General features: G+C 35.9%; 1 long non-coding RNA gene across 2 annotated transcripts in view; it reads left to right on the plus strand.

The window, feature by feature from the left end:
• The window catches only part of LOC138701424 (uncharacterized), a 33,880-nt gene that overhangs the window by 8,766 nt on the left and 2,062 nt on the right, over positions 1–23,052 (plus strand). Inside the window, exons 1-2 of one of the 2 annotated variants that reach the window (XR_011332554.1) lie at positions 4,774–4,927; positions 21,655–21,840. This is a non-coding gene — a long non-coding RNA (uncharacterized lncRNA). Of the gene's footprint in view, positions 1–4,773; positions 4,928–21,654; positions 21,841–23,052 lie in introns of those variants that run through there. The other variant, XR_011332553.1, reaches the window with a different exon arrangement.

The following is a 23,052-nucleotide window of genomic DNA, read 5'->3' on the forward strand; positions in this document are numbered from 1 at the left end:
AACTTTTAGTCCATTTTGAATCTTGCATACATTACTTTTAACACTTGATTATAAGTAATTGATTAACTAGCAGAACTTACTCGTGTTAATTATGTAAGTCTGTGCGGCTTACAGCTGTTTTGGTGCTTCATCACATCATCCTCAGAGCCTACTAGATCTCGGCGTCATCTCGAACTTCTCTGCCTGATGTGTGGGTGCATTTGATTGTTGAAAAGTGTTGAAAAGTGGAGTCAAATAGTGTGTGTGTACTGAAATTGATCTCTGTGTTGAGAATTTGATCAGGGTGTGTTTTAGTGTGTTTGTATATTTCATATTGTTCTAGCGTGTTGAGTTTTTGGTTCTTGGATTGTATGTGTAGGATTTCCATGTCTGCATTTATGTTATTGTATGTATGGTTAGCATTGGTTATGTGATCGGTGTATGTAGATGTATTGTATCCTCTGGTTATTGCTTTAACATCTCAACACACAAAAAACACAAACAAATAAATACGACCACACAGGTGTATACAAACTCACATGTAATAGTTGCGACAAGTTCTACATTGGACAGACAGGCAGATCATTCCAAACACGCTACAAAGAACACATTAAAGCAATAACCAGAGGACACAATACATCTACATACGCCGATCACATAACCAATGCTAACCATACATACAATAACATAAATGCGGACATGGAAATCCTACATATACAACCCAAGAACCAAAAACTCAACACACTAGAACAATATGAAATATACAAACACACTAAAACACACCCTGATCAAATTCTCAACACACAGATCAATTTCAGTACATACACACTATTTGACTCCACTTTTCAACACTTTTCATCAATCAAACGCATCCACACAACAGGCAGAGAAGTTCGAGATGACGCCGAGATCTAGTAGGCTCTGAGGATGGTGTGATGAAGCACCGAAACAGCTGTAAGCCGCACAGACTTACATAATTAACACGAGTAAGTTCAGCTAGTTAATCAATTACTTGAAACCTTTAGTCCAGAAACATACCCACATTCGTCAAAAAGCGATGAAAATAGAATTAACTGCCAGTGAAACGAAGTGTATGTGCCGAACAGCAGGATACACTAAATGGGATCATAAAAGAAATGACGACTTCCTACTGGGAATGGAACCTATACTCAGCCATTCCATGTGGACGAGTGTGACATTTGCATAACATTTTTAAATAGTTTACTGACCCCCGATTTTACCTGCATCACAGTGTAATACATTAAATCTTGCAATTCTATTTATACTTAAGATAGCAGCATCGTAAATGTCCGAGGACGGGTGTGACAAAAATATGCACTTGCAGTGAACACCTCTATTGAAAACAAGAAAACTCTGTGAACTTAATAAAACAAATATCTTGAGAATTTTTGTACCGGTACTAAAAGTTATTTAATGTTATACATGTTTTCTGTAATAATTGCACATTTATACCTGGATCATAACATTTTAAAAATAATTATGCACAGGATGGGTGTGACCCTTTTCAGGTGGACGGGTGTGACATTGTGAAATTATATTTGCCCTGTGTGTTGTATATCAAAATAATTAAAATTTAAAACTAAAAATGATCCATATGATTTTAGGGAGCACTAAATTAAATAGTACCTTAGCAATTGTAATAAAATATTTTAACAACATTACAACAAACATAAACATAGAAATCAACTGAAGTAGTACTTAGTTCTAAGATTGTTCAAGAACATCAATACTTTTAGAAAACATATAATAGAGTCTTGTTTCTTGTAATCTTTATAGTTGGATCTGGAAGAATACGTATCAATTGTTCATGTGAAACATAAGACACATCATTTTAATCAATTGTAAAAATGTGAGTGGTTTCTCTGTTACACACTCTCAAGCACATAATTTTAACTTCACCATCTTCTTCAGCTGCCAGAACCTCGTTCCAAGATTTCTTCCTCTTCTTGAACACTGTACTTGGAACATCTGGATTTTCTTCCAAAAATTTTTCAATAACTGCCTGTTTTTTACTCGGGCTTGTAGGAAGCACCTTCTTCACTCTTTTAACCGCCTTACAAACGAAGTGACTGCACACACTTGTAAGAACCAAGCTTAGGAGTTCCATCTCCAGCCTTTGCCAACTGCTTTCTTCTACCTTTCAGCATCCTTACGTCTTTTGGCCTTCAGTTTGTTCATGTCTGCAGATAAACATTTCTTCGCATTTGCTTGCCTCTTCCTATCTCTCTCCCTTTCCTTCAACAAGAAAACTTCTTTGGGTTCATTTTCATTGTTTTTTTCTCCAATTTTGTTTTGATGTTCTCCACTTTTCTGTAGGCCTATTCATATACGAATAATATTAATAAGAATAAAAGCATTTGAAATGTCTTATGTTTTGGAACAAGAACAAAATTCATTCATATTTTTAAAAACTATCCTTATTTGTGAGAATGAGCTTATATGACATGAACATATACAACCACAGAAGTTTCCTATAAAATTCAACTGAATTTAATTTAATTCACTTTTCCATAATAGTTAATAAAGTTTAATAACATCAGTCATATTCTGTAGGACGGGTGTGACAGACATTAACCAGAGCTTTATTATGTCTTAATTCTGAAACAGACAAAAGTAATATTCAGATTGTATTGACCAGTGACTCAACCATACTTCTGTAAACTTTTATTTCTTTTATAGTTTATAATTATTAAATAAAATAAACTTCAGAGTAATTTTTGAGACGGGTGTGACACATACAATTGTTATCATTAATGTAATTAGAACTCATTATCTACCTCATCTGCTTTTAGAATGAATTCCTAAAATGAGAAAGGAAACTACTTCTGTAAATAAGATGACACCAAATCAGCTGATTGATGAAAAGAAGGAACTATTCAAGGACTCTCAACATAGATCATTTTTCACACTGAAGTTCAGCCTGTGCACACTTCACATTTTTTAATAAAATAGACACAAATATAGTGAACTAAGTTGTTGAACTTATTTCTACTGTAAAATATAAATAATAAGGGTTTATTATTATTAGTCTCCAGAAATAAATACTAAACTTTAAAAAATAATGTCCAGGCTCAGTTTAACATGGAATGACTGTACTGCAGTATATTCATCAATATCAAGACAACTGGCTTCACCATGTCAAGCGTATGCCTAGAACAAGGATTCCTCGAATGGTCCTGAACTACAGACTAACAGGGAAAAGATCAGTGGCTCACCTGTGAAGAGATGGCGGGAAAACTTTTGTAGATCGGAACAGTCCTCCAGCCATAAACATTGTCAAGCCAGAAATAAGTAAAATAAAAATATTCAACCAATCACTAAAAGCAACTCTAAACCGAATTAATAAAAAAAACCCCTGCAATAACTATAGTTAGCAGATACCGGAGTAGGAGCTCCTATTACCTGTTATGAAGGTGATGACGATGATCAAAGAGAGTTTAAGGTTTTCAGAAAGTATTTTTTACCTTTGAAGGTGACAGATTTTGAATGGTGTTGGAAAGAACATGAACTTGTTTTGTGGGAGATGTTGGAAAATTGCGTTCAACCCACTTGAATGCCTTGCCTATTATTTGTGGTGAAAACTTTGATGTTGATCCCACTGTTATCTGAGGTTGAGCAGCTTGTAATTTTTTTCTCTCTCTTTGAACTCTCTTCCTCTCTCTTTCCCAAATTCTTTCTCCATCAATCTCTCTCTTATTCATTTTACATCTCTAAGTATTTCTATATACTTTCAATCTCTCCCCTTCTTTCTTTTTTTCACTTTCCCGAAGCTCTGGATTTTCTTTATTTTATTTTTTTCGGCCTATGTTTTCTCACTCTTTCTGCAACTGTCATAGGAGCCATACCTTACAAGTGGATAATAATGGCACACCATGAAGAGTATATAACATTTACAATAGAGTTTGTACCTAAATATTTTTGCTTCTTAACCTCACAATTATGTAGCCAATATTTGTGAATAAAAAAATAACTAGGTAATCAAACAAGTGAAACAAAAACATTCTTCACAAGTTAAATTATTATAATGATCAAAATCACATTAGTTCAAGCAGCCCTACTTAAATTGTATAAGTAATGAAACTTATATTTTTAATTATCAAGTTTTTTATGTATGGGCTACTAATTATAATTAGTAGCCCATATAATTATAGCAACATATAATTGCTATAATGTATACCGAAGCCATAATAAGGGCTTTTCCTCCATAATGCAGGCAACCTGACTACCTGATAAATTCTCAAATTTTACAGAACACATATCTCCCTAAAATGGAATTTCCTTAATATCTAAGGAAACAGTCCCATTAGTAACAGATTTTAAAATAAAATTTAATGCCTATTTCATACCTCACATTTTTTATGTTAATGTATTTTCAGCTACAATATAACACCATACTTTAAAAAATAAATACTAAAAATTTTTCTGCATTGATAACAAGACACAAAGTTTAAAAATGTCGATTAATTTGTTACGTATGGGACACAGTCTTCATTTTTAACAGAACACCACTAACTTTTAAATTGAATAAATCTTGTAAATATATGGTATGAAAGAGTTTTAAGTACATAGGCTTATCTTTGAAAACATAGGTAGAAATATTTCAAATAAATTATTTAAACTTTGTCCCATACGTAACAAAAAATTACACCACTGGAAACATTTTCAAACTCCCTTTCAAAATTCTGTACATTTTTGCAAAATTACCCATGGATCTAAGTAATAGAGATTTCAAGCTTTAATGATGATGTATTACACAATTGTCTTGCACTCATTTTATGTCTGGTCTCTTCTGAACAGAAATACTGTGGCTTCACCCCAGTAGCGGCTCCTGTGTATTTCTTAAGAGGAGGAAAGAAGATAACAGAACGAAATGACACCTTCTTGAATGAAACATGCTACAAATTAGCCAACATGCATAGGCCTACATGTAAGACAGTGTTGGGGTTGTCTTCCCTTCTGTATAGCAATAATTTGTTCTTGTAAACTGAGTTTCCTAAATTTTACAAAATATATAATGTTTTCACTTCCATTCATTGTTGAATAATTGCACAAATTAACAATTACAGGAAATTCACCTCGCAGCATTTTTCGAGCACACTACAGCATCACACGTGTTGGAAGAGACTATAGCTACTAACACGTAATCGGAACCGCGGAAATGAGAATGGAAAATAATCTGAGGAAAGCGAGAACACTGCACCTACCCACGTGGTCTGTGTTGCCACATGTACATTTTAAAAGTTCAGTATCACATGCTTTTGAAGAATACTCGTATCAGTTCGTGTAAAGTCATACTACCATTATTATTCAAAGTTGCCAGTGGCCAATTAATTTTTTATGTTAAAAATAATGTAGTTTGGAGTACCTACTTTCAATTTCAAATATATTTGTACAAAACTGACAACTTGGCTGTTGCCCTGTCTAGTACACAATGAATGGAAGTGAATTTCAGGGGCCAAAAGATCAGCGATACTAACATAGAACTACTTCCTGTTTGTTTTATATAAACCCGACTTTAACTTCAAATATCCTTGAAAGTTCCAAACCATGAATAGTAGCTTATATAAAGTGCAATGAATAATATTTTTTATTTATAATTTTAAGAAAAGTTTATATGGTGTCTTTCATAGCATTGCGTTAAAACTTTTTTTATTGTGCCTCATCCTAGATGTGTTGTAGTCTGGTTGAATGCAAGATCGTTAGATGGCAGCGGTAGTGAGCTTGTTGCAGTCGGTTTCTATTTCCTGCCCATGCGCTGATTCAGAGGAGGATCTCCTCCCTCTCCGTTCATTTACTCGCTTTAAAACTCTGCTTCTTTCTCTGGCCGCTAGTGCGCTGTTGTCTATGTGTGCTAACTGCAGTAAAGGAGGAATGGATTGACTTTTCTCCACACAAACAATCTCACATCTTTCTCACAGTTTTCTAGCAGCACATGAGCGCATTGTTTAAAACTCGATCAACCGAGGTTTTCATATAGCTGTGAACTTAAAAATTATCGAATCTTCCTTGAATTTCAAGGAACATATTTTATTTGGTATTTACTTCCAAAAGAAGAAAAATTTGAGGAGGACGTTCCTCCCTTCCCTCCCCCGAGGAACCGCCACTGCTTCACCCATACTTTGTAAATCATTGTAACTTTTAAAGGGTCATACACGTATAAGTTAATGATAATGCAGGATGTGACATCATGATGTTTATTGAAAGAAGTCCATTAGTAGGCCTACCTCTCATGAATGGAAAAGAATGTTGTTTAGCAGCATTTGTCTTTGATTGTGCAATTCGGGTGAACATTACTGGGCAAGAAATCCTTGGTTTCTAAAGTGAACCTTAATCTTATGATGGTAAGCAGAACAGTGGAAGATATGGCAGCCGATGTTGAAGAGACTTTAAAGAAAAGAAGTTCTGAATTTAAGTGGTTTTCTTTAGCTCTCGATGAAAGTGGGGATGTTTCAGACATGGCCTAGTTCTGCATATTTGTGCGTGGAGTTGACAACAATTTTAATGTAACTGAAGAAATGTTGTCTCTAGCACCAATGAAGGACACAACTAAAGAAGTAAATATTTATCATAAGGTCATGAAAGTATTGAACAAATTTCAATTGAGCTTAGAGAAGTTGTGTGGCATGTACACATCCTTTTCAGCCCGAGCACAATCCACATGGGCCCACAGCAAGCACATAACGCACATGACCCAAAGTTCCCCTTTAGAATCTTCCAAAAATTTTCTGTCAGAAAACATACACCAAGCATCATCATCATCTTTGGATGGGGAAACTCCTGGGAGAAGATCCTATTCAGATGTTCCAAAGGACACGCTGTTTTCATCTTTAGTGCTTGATTCTTTCACATTTTTCTCAAAATTTAGACGCTTTTTTACGAGCCCTTTTCCTTTTCTTGAAGGCTATACTGCTGAACTACGTCCCTGGTAGCGATTGCTTTTGCATCCATGAGCACGATTCCATGCTTGTTGTTCAGCTTTCTTGACTTCTTTGGTTTTTTTTAGCTTCCACCAACTGGGCTTTATAAGACGTAGATGTGATGACCATAGAACTGCAGGTCTTTCGTCCCCTATTCGAGATCCCCTTTTTATTTTTGGAATGGGAGTGATGTTAAACGGACTTGTCTTAGATTTCTTAGATGTGGAACCCTGAGGATCCTCAAGTGTAGCTGATGACAGAGGAACGCCCTGACCTGACGAAGATGTTGATGGTTGATTTGGGTCGAATTCTACAATAACTTGTGGTTCGTCCACATCACATTCTTCTCTGTTCTCTGGAAAGCTCTGATTTCCTGCTCTTTGTTTCTTTAACACAGATTCATAGAAAGAGAAATCTCGTTTCTTGTTTGCCTCTTCAATGCATTCAGCATTTGAGAACAGCTTCTTGTTCAAGGGTTATTTGCCTGTTGCTTTAAACCCATTGATTGCTATTTGAACTGTTTGGCATCTAATATAGGCTTTGCCAAACAGGTCCATTACATCAAAAGCACTGACAGCACGTTCATTGTGCCTTAACCACTGCCTGATTTTCTTGCTATAATGAAGTTTGAGGGGACCCATGAAAGTTTTGTCCAAAGGTTGTAGTTTTGTGAGGAGTGAGGTGGCATCGACACAATGGTAACATGATTTGTTTTTGCCAAGTCGATCAGGTCAATATTCTGTGTGTGGCTAAAGTGGCTATCCAAGAGCATCAGCTCAGGTGTTTCCTTTGTAGGATTGGCAAACTCGAAGTGTCGAAACCACTGAATGAAGGAGTACATTTGGATCCACCCTGAATGATGTGCTGCAAAGACTGTTCCTGGTGGAGCCCCTGTTTTCAACTGTTCACTCATATTTTTTCTCGAAAAAATTAGTAAAGGGGGCACAAATGAACCACTAGCATTCATGCAAACAACAATCGTTATAAGGGCCTCACGTTCTCCTGATGTCAAGGGGTTATCTGTTTCTTTTTATCATTAAGGTCAATTACTTTTGCTACTTTAGATTGTACCACAGTAATGCAGTTCTCAACAACGTTGTAAATTCTGCCAGGAGTGAATTCACCTTTCTCATAAACATCTTCCAGAAGGTTGTAGAATTTCTCTGTATTTTTTTTTGCTGAACCCAAGAACCCTGCTATAGGTTGTTCCATTAGCTTCCTTTCTGATAGTTTGGTTTTGTGGCGTTTAAGAAAAAGACTTACCCACTTTTTCTCAGCAATTTCGTCTTTGAAAGGATGTTCAATGTTATTTCTCTCTGCCAATTGTATGGCCATTCTTCGTAAGTCATTACGAGTAAGCCCAAAAAAAAAAGAAGCTTCCATAGCAAGACAATAGTGAACTGGCTCTTCTTCAAGATTTTTACCCAAAACTGTAGGTCTGCTTCTTTTTGTTTTTGCTGCTTCCTCAGGTGTAAGTTGCTGTACTTCATGTTGAACAATCTCATAAGTGTTGTTTTTGAACATTAAACTATTTACTGGCCTTCTTCCAACCTATACTCTTTCCGAACTGTGCCAGTAACTTCTACCCTAGTCATTTTAGACGGACTTCTCTTCCTTTGATCAACCTTTCCCATTATCCTCTTGGAATTTGCAACAGAATTCCAAGAGAATAAGAGTGTATACAAATACAGGCGGACTTTAAACATGAAAAAAATAAGGGGTCCGGTTTAGGCAACTGAAGGGGGTCCGGTTTGCGCGACTATAGCCAACATTTTGTTCATCATCATCATCATCATCATCATCATCATCATCATCTTCATCATCATCGGCATTATGGCCCTTGTAGTTTAGCCTTAGCCTCCCTCAGAACATCCGACCAATCACTCCTGTCTAATGCTCGTGTTCTCCATCTTCTAATTCCAACTTTTGTTAGGTCAGCCTGAATGTCATCCAGCCATCTCAATTTAGGTCGTCCGACTTTCCTTCTTCCTACTGGCAATGCACACTTTGTTAACTCAATAAATTTTCAACCAAACATCTAAATTAAATAGTTTAATGATAAACATTAACCTTGAACCTTACCATTTAAGAATATATATATAGGTCGAATGGCTTATCTGCCAATATCTAGGAGAAATAACGAAAAATGTAGCATAATGTAAAAACTTTTTCCACTGTCAAAACACGTAATGGTGGAGTGATAAGCAGCAAGTGAAGCGGGCAACATGTGTGCTCCGCTAGAGTGGTAGAAACTTAAACTACTATTTGCACTTAGTTCTGCTAGAGTTCAGGAGAATGCAGAGCCAGGAGACCAGGGTTCCACTTTAGGGGAAGGAGTCCGGTTTAGGGCACTTTCCTCTATTAATATAAAATTTAATAACTTTTAAAATCTCTAATGACAAATTAAATGTAATATTTACATAATAAATAATTTTATGGTATGAATTTCTTAGGTTGTTTTGCTTTAATTTGGTCTGCAGGAATAGAATATTGCTGTAGTCGTCATTAGAACCAATGTTGGTGTTTGGGTCACTGTCACTATCAGTACCCCAGTCAACGGAAGAATCTGAGTCATCAGTGTCATAATGCATCTCTTGTAATGAACTGGTCTACAGAATCATTAAGTAATATTGTCACAAAATATATAGGCCTATCATGTGTATAATACCCTTTTCAATCTCTTTTCGTCAATGACTGTTTCCTCGAATAATTGTCAATATCCTAAAAACCCATATAGATTGACTTTAATAGTGAGATTTGTTTCAGTTTATTTTTTTTCAGTTCTAACCAAATGATTTATTTTCTCGTCTAGTTTGTATTCAGCTTATAATCCAGTTGCTTTACAGTTCATAGAAGTTTGGTAGTAAGAACAGTTTTAGGGCAGTTTTTTCTGGATTAATTCTGTTTCTATCATTCCATCGATTCTCTATAGTTAACTCGTCACCATCCTATTAGGAAGTTATCAGCTGATAAAACAAAACATTCTTGCGTTTTCTGTAATTCTAAAAACATCTGCATAATTTTTTTTATATTCTCGTCGTCGTCATCATCATCATCATCATCATCATTATTATAATTATAATAATCACCACCACCATCATCACCATTTAGGAGTACATATGTTGAAGTATTGTTTGGAATGTTAGGCCCTAAGGAAGCTGCCTGATAGTTTAGTTAGCAGAGTGCTGGTTTAAGACGACTGCGGAGCTGAGTTCGAATCTCGGCGATGATGGAGTTGTATTTGTGGTGGACAAAGTCAAGGTTATGACGGTTTTTCATTATCATCGTCGTCTCGAAAAATAAAAGACGGAAAAGATGCATTATAGGACCTACCCCGAGTATTTCATAGGCTTAGTATCGATATATATAGCATATTTTCGATTACACTGGTCAACAATGATTTTGTTAAATAAATAATTTCGAGTGTTTCTTATGTATTGCCATCTGCTGATTCCAAAAATGAAGTCAGAAATTTTCCATCACCCACTATTTTTTTTTTTTATTTTGAAAATAAATTTGTTCGTGTATATTAGCATTTGTGGTATACAACATGATGATTAGAAGGTGTATTTTACAATTATATTTCATTACATTGTGTCAACTATTGACTTGTAACGTTTGGTATTGTTGCCTGTGAATTCACGAACAACAACAATGACATTTCCCTCACAAAACTGTGATTGTACGGTAAATTTCCCAGATGAATAGAAGCTTTCTTTAAAGAAAGAAGCTAATCCTGTGCTCTCTTCCGTTGTCAATTGAATTGTGATAAAAGTGTATAATACCGTACCTAATAGTGCATTGTAAGGAGTAGTGTATAAGTGTATAATGTATAAGAAACATGTCTTGAAAGTGTCTTATTGTTAGAAACAACTTCTGTTAAGTGTGTGGTGAGCTCACTTTAAAATCGCAGAGGCAAAATTTTACCCCACTAGTTAGAAGAGCTTATGACTGTTATTTTAACAACAAAATAGACCAGAACAAGACATGGGCCCCGGAAATCTGTTGTGCTAAATGTGTACCTCACACTATTAACTAGCTGGTTAAAAGGATCCCGTCATAAGCCTTTTGAAGTCCCAATGATATGGCGCGAACCTAAGGATCATTTGACAGACTGCTACTTCTGCTTGACAAATATATATGGAATAAGTTCGAAGTCCAGACACTGTTAAATATAAATCTTTAGTTTCTGCAATTCGGCTGGTGCTTCAAGGGCCAGGACTTCCCATGCCAACTCCACCAGAAACAGAATTAATCCAGACTGATATTACATTGACTGAAGTAATTCAAAGTGTTCCTGATGTTCAGATTGAATTACAAAATGGTCCAGATTTTGTGGAAGATGATACTATAAATGAACCTCACTTTTTGACACAGGAGGATTTAAATGATTTGGTTCGGGATCCTGGTTTAAGTAATAGCAAGGGAGAATTACTCGTCTCAAGATTGAAAGGCTGGAAGCTGCTGCAGGTAACACCAAAATAAGTTTCTTTCGCCAATGCCAAAAGGAATTTGAGCATTTGTTTTCTAAAGAGTAGGACCTAGTTTTCTGCAATGATGTTGAGAATTTGTTCGATTCACTGGGTGTTGAGCATAAACCTGAAGATTGGCGTTTGTTAATAGACTCCTCAAAAACAAGTTTGAAAGGATGATTACTACATAATGGAAACAAATATCCATCCATTCCTTTAGCTCATGCAGTTGGTATGAAGGAAAATTATGAGAATATGAAGCTCTTACTATCCACTATCAAGTATGACAATTTTTCTTGGCAGATATGTGGGGATTTGAAAGTAATAGGTATCTCACTTGAATTACAACTTGGCTATACTAAATTTTGCTGCTTCTTGTGCATGTTGGATAGCAGAGATAAAAGTAATCATTATAATATATAAAAAAAGAATTGGTCAAAGAGAGAGTCAATTTAATCCAGGACAAGATAATGTTCTTCACCAACCACTTACTTGTAAGTTCTGAAAAAAATCTTACTGCCTTCACTGCATATCAAACTAGGCTTGATTAAGAATTTTGTGAAAGCAATGGAACGTGATGGCAGTGCATTTCTCTTCCTGAAAAATAAGTTCCCAAGATTCAGTGAAACTAAACTAAAAGCAGAAATATTTGTTGACTTCAAAAAAGGGAACTGATGAAAGATACGCAATTTGAAAACCAGTTAAATATGCAAGAAGCAGCTGCATGGTTGTATTTCAAAAATGTTGTCACGAACTTTTTAGGAAACTTCAGATCTGAGAACTACAGAGAACTTGTCAGTGAGATGATTGAAAACTACAAGTTCATGGGATGTAATATGTCTTAAAAAATACATTTTCTGCATCCCATCTCGATTTCTTTCCTGAAAACCTAGGGCTGTGAGCGACGAGCATGGGGAGCATTTCCACTAAGACATCATGGAAATGGAAAGGTGCTACCAGGGTAAATGGTGTCCAAATATGTTGGCAGACTATATTTGGATATTGAAGAGAGATTTACCTCAAGCAAAGTACAGCCGAAAATATGCTTCACATACATTTTAGGTCAATAAATGTAATTTCAGCTAAGATATCGTAATACTATAATGTATAGATACGAAAAATGTTTTTCACGTGATTACTCAAAAACCCTGGGTGATAGAAAAGTTCTGTAAAAAGATTTGAAATCAGTACAAAAAAGTCACCTAGAATCACCCATTGTTTCCCATTTAACAGACAAAAGTTTAAATTTTGTTGACCAGTGTTATTATATCAAGTATGTCATCTTAACAAAACTTAAAACATACTACAAACATGTATCACTTAATAAAATCAACAACAATGAAATTAAGCTCATATTAGTCGTCTTTGTTATACAATATATTAAATTTTATTCTATTGTTTCCTTAACAAACCAAACTTAAAACAGTGTTTTACCACAAATGTAATATGGTCCACATAAAATACTAATTTCACTCCATTTATACTGTATTTTTGGTCCTTAGAAAATACTAGTGTTTTACAAAAACACTTTTTTACTAGTAGTTTACCTGTCCCAAAAAATTAACAAAAAATTGGTGTAAAAATTAGCATTTTACCATGAACGTCACTGGAGGTGTTCTGTTTCATTTTCTCCGTTATTCGAGTGATTTCACAAAGTGCTATGCTATAATGTTCCTGTGTTATCATTAAATTTTAATACCTAGTATTTTCTGATGACATCGCCACATGAGTGCATCTCGTTTACTTTTATATTTCTTCAAACTCATCCCAGAATTGCATGTTTCACAGAACATTTCACTCCTAAGTAAACCACAATCACATAAAAAACCATAAAACATATCTGCATTCATGGATAAAGCAAGTAAAAAGGTTCTATTTATAATTCCATAATTTCTATTTCTAGGCTTACATTTTAAGCCACCAGGGAGAATTTGATCCATTTCTTTTTCATTTTAACTATGGCATTCGAAATTGCCGTCATGATTAAAATCAAAGTAATTTACAACAATATTGGTTGGTTGGCATTATAGATAAAAATGACAAGTTATATATCGATAATTTAACTGATCAGAACGCTACTTCTGTTGACCTTTTTTGCGGCTTTGTATATTTTTACCTTCAGGGTGGGTGCTATAATGCATCTGTTCCAATAAGACATTTCCTGTGTTGCATGATGCCGAATCGACCATCCGCCACAATAAGTATTCCTTGCTCTTTGTCCAAAGATTAGTATAAGGTACCTACTGCTGGTGAGTTCTAAACGGCTCAGATCTGTATAAGAGACCCCAAAGCCCTTCAGGTTCTTGCTTGCCTGATAGGAACAGTATGGTAGATCACCATCAAAGGTATGGTATAAGGATTTGAAGGTTAGAGAGGAATGTGTTGTGTGGCAGATGATGGGCTGCTTAGGCAGCATCGGCATGCAATTCATTCCGTCACGGATACACAAGATTTTTTTAGGTTGAAATGCTTAGGGATATTCTATATCTCACCCGGTAAGCCCATCTATTCATTCATTTAATCATAATTTCGGGGCTGGAACATAGCTAAATATCCCTCGAAAAACCTCAACCAGGTAACTTGTCTCAACCAGGATTTAAACCCAGACTCTCTCATTTCAGGGTCAGGCATACTACAGTTACTCAACAGTTTACCATCTGTACACTTTCATTTATATTAACCGACTTTAGGTTTGCAAGAATATGCATGAACAGGAATGGCCACACAATTCTAAGTTGAACATTCTGTGGAACATCTGGATATCAATCACCAGAAATACTGGAGGCAGTGTTGCCAACACATAAATTATATTCCCGTCAGTAAAACACCTGGAAATCCGTCAGAATCCGTCAAAATTAAAAAAAAGTACCGACACAATATACCTACTTATATATAAATAAAAAAGCAAATTTTAACACAACTTACCAATCTTGATTAAAGTAATAATTCATCCACATCATCTGCCTCTAGTTCTGCAGTTGATGTGCTGGGTTGGTTGGTCTACGCTGCGGTACGCTGCCATTGTGCCAATTTGGTTGAGAACATCGTCTGGTAGGGTACAGTCATGACAGCATTTTTTTACACGCTTAAGTCCAGCACGCACAGTTAGAATCGAATTCACCATATTGGTTTAAGTCTATTTCTAAGGGAAGTTTTCACATTGTTGAGCATACTAAATGCTCTCTCCACGTCAGCATTCAACTACGGTAAAACCAAAATCATCATGGCAAAGTCTGAGAGTTCTTGAAATGGATTTTGAGAACTTGCATCCTTATATGACGCGATCTCATGCCAAAATTCAATTGTGTTGGTAACATTTTACCATTGAACAGTGGTTAATTTAGACCATTGAAAATCAATTTTTGTTATTACATTTCCAGTTAACCCTAATTCTTTGGCTAATGGAATTATACTCTCTTTAACTACTCTCAAACACTGTTCTGGTGCAATTAAAGACACTTTTTGCAAAACCTGTACATTCCACGGCAGTCGCCGTTGGAGTTCGTCTGCTAAGCAAAACAGAAAATTTTCGCACCTATTGCGAAACACTTTTTCATTATCAGGGCTGATTTTATTGTCCTTTTTCAAATCAGTTAATAAAATTTCTACTTCATGGCCAAGATAAATATTAGGGGACTTGTATTTTCTAACTTCCACGGTTAGCAGATCTCCCCTATAACCAGGCACAACAATTCGTCTAGTAATACCTACAATGAGTAGAATTAAATCTTTAAGAAGCTTCGAAGGATCTGCTGTACTTGACTGGAATGACTTATTGACATTCTGACATTCTTCTAGATATGGTTTAAGAAACACAAGATAGAGTTTATTGATGACGTCAAAGTACATACCATATAAGACTTCAGCTGCGTAGCACTTATTCTGAAGTCTACTGTAGATGTCTCAAAATGTGTCTGTAATTCAAGCCACTGATTTAGTATGCGATTGACAGCAACTTCAATCGATAGCCACCTTGTATTTGACTGCTCTACAATTTTAAGGGGATCGGTTCCATCATTTATTGCTTGGAATAAAAACCTACATGTGATCTGTCGAGAAGATGATTTTGAAAACCAAGAATAAGTATCAGATATTAAAAATTCAATATTTCTTGGCAAACATTTCTGCAGCAGAAGACACAGCTAACTGAACTGAGTGACAAACACATGGAATCAATACAAGATTACTGACTTCCTGCTTCAGTTTCTGACAGACCCCATTGTTAATGCCTACCATTACTGACGCATTGTCGGTCCCCATGCCTCTCATATGTTTAATGTCTAACCCGTAGTCTGAAAGTAATGACTTTATTGCACTCACAATACAATCTGCATTTCCCTGTTCTAGTTCAACAATTCCAAGAAAAGTGGATACAATTGTATGTTGTTGTTTCGAATAATATACATCGCACACAGCCAGTAGTTTTATGACAGAAATATCTGTCGATTCGTCAATAAGAAGACTAAAATGGCCACTATCAATATCGCTCTGTAGTTCTGATTTAAAATGTTGGAAAAGAATATTCCTAATTAAACCACTACACTTTGTGCGGTGAAGTCGTAAAAGAGAAGCTTGGTCAGCACCTTTGAAAAATCTCTTGGTAAGATCGGAAAGATGATCAACAGACCTTACTGAGCAATGGTTAATTACAAAAAGTGAAAGAGCAGCCTCAGCAGCTGCACATTCGTACGTATGTTTGACTGGTATAAATTGCAATTTTGACTGACGCGAAGTTGAAAATGGTTCTGATGCTTTTAAATGTTTCTTAGTTCTTCCATGATCGAGTAAATCTGACAATCGCACATTCAGACTGCACTGACAATACTTGCACCGCGCAATACTAGGGTCTCCAGGCACCTCCAACAGCCAATCCTTCACTCTTTCATCACTTAACCACTCTTTTCTAAATTTTCTAGCATAGCTCTTATCTTTCTTTTCTGACATGTTAAATCTGTCAATAAAACATTCACAAAGCAGTACAGACACTAATAATCGTTTCACCTTAAAAAAAATACACATTCACAAAGCAGTACAGACACTAATAATCGTTTCACCTTAAAAAAATACAATGTAGGTAACGCGATATAGAAACAAACGTACACTTACGGGGCACACTACATTCCACTACACAGAACGCACACAGAATAATGACTTACACTTTGTGATGCAATCAGCTCCATCTCAAGATTCTGGACACGTGAGTCACCGATTCGTTTTATTAGAATATGTTTGTTTAATTTTTTTAACAATGCCAAGCTATGTGTCCACTTGCTGCAGGCCTTATAAAGACAGCTTCTGTTGGGAGCGAGGTCTTATCTGGGATTCACTTTTATTATGCCGACCTTCCACCTCACATTCCAATACACGGTAGTAATCGTGTCTTCAAGTCGCAGGAAAGTTGCAACGTTCATACTCGGCGTAACCGTCAACCTCTGACTTGATTACGAGGAATTTGAAACGGAAGATTCCTTAACATGGTACGGTACGGACAGGGTTATTCAAAGAAAAAGTAAGATTCCCAAAAAAATTAAATAATTATTGAAAATGACAGCAGCTAAAAAAGTCAAAAGCCGCCGATGTAAATCGTAATTTCCGCCAGGAAATCCGTCACCCGTCAAAGCCATTTTTTTTCCGTCCGCTACGTTGAAATTCCGTCAATTTTGACGGAATTCCCGTCCAGTTGGCAACACTGACTGGAGGTAAGTATTCGTTGGAAAGTATTTGGAGAGAAACTACCCCTTTACGGGGGTTCATTTACAAAATGAACTTCTCTCCTACATAACAGATTTTATGCAACTTTATAAGGAGTTACAGGTAGCATATATTTTTGTGTCCAAATTCTGATTACACTTATATGCTACCTGTAGGCATAATTGTTGTACAAATTTTCATAAAGATATATTATATAGGAGAGATGTTATTAATTTTGTCTAAATGCACTATTATAAAGGGCCAGTTCCTCTTATAAGACATAATCAGACTTTGTAGACAAAAAATATATTTGACCTGTAACTTCTGTATAAAGTTTCATAATAATATGTTAGATAGAAGTTATTAATTTTGTTTAAATGCACACCTATAAAGGGATAGTTCCTCTAATGGAACTGTAAATATAATTTGTGCACAAAAACTATATGCTACCTGTAACTTCCATGCAATGTTTCATAAAAATCTGTTAGAAGTTATTAATTCTGTCTAAATGCACCTACTGTAAAGGGGTAGTTTTTCTTGTGCAAATATAATCAGAGTTTGTACACAAAATATATCGGCCACCTGTAAGACATGTACAAAATTTCATAACAATCCGTTATAGGGCAAAGAAGTTATCAATTTTGTCTAGCTAGTGATTTGCGTTCTAATTCACTGTGCATTTGTTAAGGTTAGGTAAAAATGTGTCCAATGTATTTTTAACCTGATGTTCGATGTCATGTGAATAATTTTGCAGACCTAAAACACTCGCAGAGTGATTAAAACTTCCTTATTCGATGATTCTTTTCTACTTTTAAGCCAAACATGGAACAGTCACTGTATGCCTGCGCAAGAACGCGCAAACTTTGAAACAAGGATTCAACACTATAAATGATGCTATATTAAATGGTAAAAGAATTGTAACTGGACGTGAACGGCTATACTAAAACTCACATTATATTTAAAGAACTTCAATTTTTTTTTCAATTGTAGCATTTAAACCCACCTGTAAGAATAAAAATACTTTACAAACTTGTAATTGAAGTTACATTTGTAAGAACGTATCTATCTGAACAGATTCCATGCATGTTTCACAACATAATAAATCACTAACAATTGGCTCTTTTTCACCCAAATAGTAAACCTTTCTGTCTATGACTAAACAGGAGCAAGAAGTGTTAGGAAGAACCCTTCTAAATATATTGACGTTGATAAAACAGTGAAAGCTATTACTCACAACATTCTTCAAATGTTAATGAATTCATATTCATCTATGCCTAACTAAATAAGTCGAAATTTGATTTTTGTCCACCTAGACTGGGAAAATTGCACACTGTGGGCCGGCAGGAAGCGATAGCTTATCAGACGAGCGCGATCCCTCCTCAGCTGCAGTGCTGCGACATATGGATAGATAGATGAACAGATTAGAATGCTAACCAAATGTAAAACACGTCTTTTCGAAGGTTAGATCTGCCTTAGTCCCTGTGATGGCTGCGTAATATAGATCACCGGCCTGTCTCACTGGCAGTGTTGGTTGGAGTCTTGGTCAGTATGAGATTTTTCATTAAAAAATTCATGGTGACACCTGATGCAGATAAGGTCGCAATTATGGGTTTTCTCGAGATTCTTCCGTTTAATATTTCTCTGATCACTGACATATAGAGAAGACAGGCTGGACTACGACATGAAACCAGTATGCCTATATGCAGTTAACCTTAGTGTAGTCAATTGGTGTTGGTGAAAATGTGCCTCGCCAGGAGCTAGCGTAATAGTTCATTATGACGTAGCATTAGGTGTTCATCCTCCTTAAGGATGTTTCGAGGTAAATTATGTGAGAAGAAAAAGTATTTTACTTGTTGGAGCACTTACAAGTGACTAAATCCACTTGAAAATTGAGAACATTTTCTGCTTTTTCTTGCATCTCATGTACAAAATAAAAATTCATAATTCTCGTCATCTGAAGCATAGAGTTCACAATGCCATTACAGCAAACATACTGCATTTCTTAAGGATAAACTAAAACTCCTGAACACTGCCATGACGTGAAAGTTGACCACAGTGAACTATAGGTACCGGTACTGTGAAATATGAGATTAAAATATACCAGGACATCATTTTGTTTTTACTAACATTTCTAATATTAATCTGGCTATACCTTTGGAGTAACGGCAGAAAACCAGATAGATTGTTTGTTACCCCTTCCAAGACCGGATTTTGATGATACTAGTATAAAATACAAACAAATCACTTTACTGGGTATGGGAGGGAAGAAAAGTCGTGTATTCATTTACTTAAGCTGGGAACTACTACGATTTTGAGTTTGATCATTTTCGTTGGGATTTTATTTAATCAAAATACAGTACAGTATTAACAGTAAGTGTTTTTGTTCACTAACTGAACTATCCAGGTGGACGTATTCATTATGCAATGTATAGTACACTATCCAAAGCACATTAGCATACAATATGGAGAGTGCATTTAAATTGAAAAATAATCAAAATCTGGATATTTTAAACAAATTGTTGAAAATGGTGGACGTTCATTTCAATACAGGCTTCAGTTATTTTGTGCATATTATCGAAAACGTTTCTAAGCATATATTCTGAAATGTAATGTATTTTTTCTTGAATGTAATTATTTAATTCTTCTATTGTTGTAGGATGTTTAGCAAACACAACTGTTTTACAGTAACCCCAAAAGAAATAATGCTAAGCACTCAAATCAGTCGACATGCTGGTCCATAATCTTGTGCCTGTTAAAGTAATTCTGTACCTACTCTATAACAAAATACCTTATATACTAAAAGTTCAATCTTCATTTCTGCCTGATCTGCTCAGATAAATTTACCCAGATATGCTCTTTACTGTCCATTCAAATGGGTATGTCGGAGGGTCGTAAAAAGGGGGAAAATCATGTGAAAGTTACTTACTTAACTAGGTTATTTTATTTAAATTATTTTAAACACTTTATAATATTACATAGACGTCCAATTCGTAACAGCAAATTTTATCAGAAAAGGGCTAAGACAGCCCAGCCACTAGCCTTTAGCAGAGGGGCTAGATGAAATGGGAGAGGTAAACCGGGAAGTGACATAACCAAACGGTCACAGTATCTATGCGAAAATATGATTAAATAATGACTGCACTTTATTCACTGGAAAATATGACCATATTTCTGGAACGTACTATACTCACTGAGAACTGTATAGGCTACTATGACTGTAAGGCGACTTTGACTGCATATGCGGCCTTGGTTCTGTGTGGAGGACGATTGGAAGTTTACTAGTAAAAGGGGTGAGATTGAAGTACATTAAAAACTCAGGTACAATAAAAATTGAAGTAAAAATAAAATGATGTCCCTGTATGTGGCAGCCATTATTTGACAAAAAAAAATAGAGATTTCTTTGTCACTCTGTGATATCTCCATTGCAGACCCTTCAAGTGGATGTTTCTTGGTTGCATTTAATAATAGAGAAGAGACAGCAACGACCTGTTCTTTCTGCCACCTTCTATTATATTAGCTGTGTTGGAAAAAGTGGGTGAAGAAAGAATGTTGCTGAAACTGATAGGAAGGGGAAAAGAAATTGGTTGGGTCGGTGGTTGAGAAGAAACTGCCTTTTGAAGGATGCACTGGAAGGAATGGTGAACGGGAGAAGAGTTCGGGGTAGAAGAAGATATCAAATGATAGACAGCATTAAAATAATGTATGGATCATATGCGGATACTAACAGTAAGGCAGAAAATACGAAAGATTGGAGAATGCTGGGTTTGCAGTGAAAGGCCTGTCCTTGGGCAGAACACTATGAATGAATAATTTTTTTTAGTGGGTTATTTTACGACGCTGTATCAACATCTCAGGTTATTTAGCGTCTGAATGAAGTGAAGGTTATAATGTCGATGAAATGAGTCCGGGGTCCAGCACCAATAGTTACCCAGCTTTTGCTCATATTGGGTTGAGGGAAAACCCCGGAAAAAACCTCAACCAGGTAACTTGTCCCGACCAGGACTCGAACCTTGGCCACCTGGTTTCACAGCCAGATGCACTAGCTGTTACTCCACAGGTGTGGACATGAATGAATAAATATTATATTATATCATATCATATTTTGTTCTATTGGTGGAGAGATTATATGACCATACATATCAACCAACTCTTGGTCTATCGTTCTTAACCCCATCAAGTAGGCGCATTCCCAACAGACTCGAACTGACTATGCTAAGAACCATGCATACTCGAGTTGCAAACAGGCAACCCCACTCGTGCCCGAACTAACGTTCTCTGCACTTTATCAGGTGGCGATCGGAGAGTGCTATGATGATGATGATGATGATGATGATGATCTTACGGAATGATGTAAGAGAGAAAACGGAAGAACCCCAAAAGAAACACCATCTGCAACCTTATTTGCCGCTAAGGATTTTCCAATGAAAATATACCAGATCTGACCGAGACTCGAACGCGGACTCCTGCGAGACAGGCCAGTGCTTCAGTCCAAGTAGGGTCTTTAAAACTTTACAACGTATTCATGAAAGTAAACTGAAAACTTCAGCTGTATGATGTTTTGAAATAAATTGCAGGAAATGCCGTACAATCCTCTATTGTGTGATATCTGGGCATTGGGATGTTTTTTGTATGTGATGGCGACCAGTAAAATGCCCTTTGATGACACCACTACAGAGAGAATATTAGACAAACAATGGCAAAAGAAATTGCCATACCCAAGGAACATTAAAAATTAGCTCAAATTGTAGGACATGCATCAGGTGAGTAAAGTTATAGATTACTTACGTTTTAATTTTATGTAAAGTTAATACTTATGTTGTGTCGCATTGTTTTTCTAACACCAAATTGTTGTGATGTCGTACTTCTGAACACTAATTTTGTTATACATGACAACTTAAGTTGAGTGACTTGCAGAATGGACGGCTACTGCATTCGACTCCCACTAAATGCCATACCGTACTCAAACTTATCAGGATTTCTGATACCACCATTATATTATCTTATAATGGAAACAGATTGACTGTACTTTGTTTCCAACGTTCTTAGGGGACACAGGAGTGAAATTTAATGATTTTATTTTAAAAAACTAATTTTTATATTTTTACAGTAAAAAAATGATTTAGACTTTCGTAAATCGAAATATGTTAAAGTTATTGTTGTTCGCCATTTTTAAAGCCCCAGCATCGGACACTCCCATTTACTGTGCAAAATACATGCACACTTAAATGACATCAAAGTATATGGTCCAAATATCTATATATAAAAGGAAAAGTGTAAACCATGTTTCTAAGGGGCTTGGAACTGCTCTCAGGAATCTTGTAAAAGAATGGAGAGTAAAAAATGTAACTTTGGGCGGACGTAAAGCCGGAAATCTAAAAAAGTCTACAATAAAAAGGATGACCAGTTATTACAGAAATGCAGTTACTGACAGTGCTCCTGATATTGCGAAAATGAAATCAGCCATATATGCCACCATCAGTCATTACTTATATGTCTACCGATGAGAAGCCTCAACATGGGAAATGTCCAACAGGCGAAACGTCTTGGTGCTTTTACAACAGACAGCAAACACAAGGTGAGACTCCAGACAGTGACATTAAAATGAAAGTAACACTGTTACCTGAAGTTGTAATTAAACTTATGTCAGTGCACTAGAGGCTTGCATCAGATGCTCTGCTCCAACGCTGCGCAAAAGGTAGAACTCAGAATGCTAATGAGAGCATTCACTTTGGAAAAAGTGCCCAAAGGGAATATTTATTTCATAAAATAAGTTAGAGTTGGCACTAGTTAGAAGTATTGCAGAATTCAATATGGAATGCACAAAAACAACTGAAGTTCTTCATGGAATGGATGCTGAAAAACAACAGGAAAACTAGTCAACGATGCAACGAGAACCATCTCAGACAGAGTAGGAAAAGGAGCACACTGCATGAAAGATCAATCAGAAAGAGGGCTAGAATTATGAAGATCTC

The sequence above is a fragment of the Periplaneta americana genome, chromosome 6, assembly GCF_040183065.1.
Source record: "Periplaneta americana isolate PAMFEO1 chromosome 6, P.americana_PAMFEO1_priV1, whole genome shotgun sequence".
Classification (NCBI taxonomy): domain Eukaryota; kingdom Metazoa; phylum Arthropoda; class Insecta; order Blattodea; family Blattidae; genus Periplaneta; species Periplaneta americana.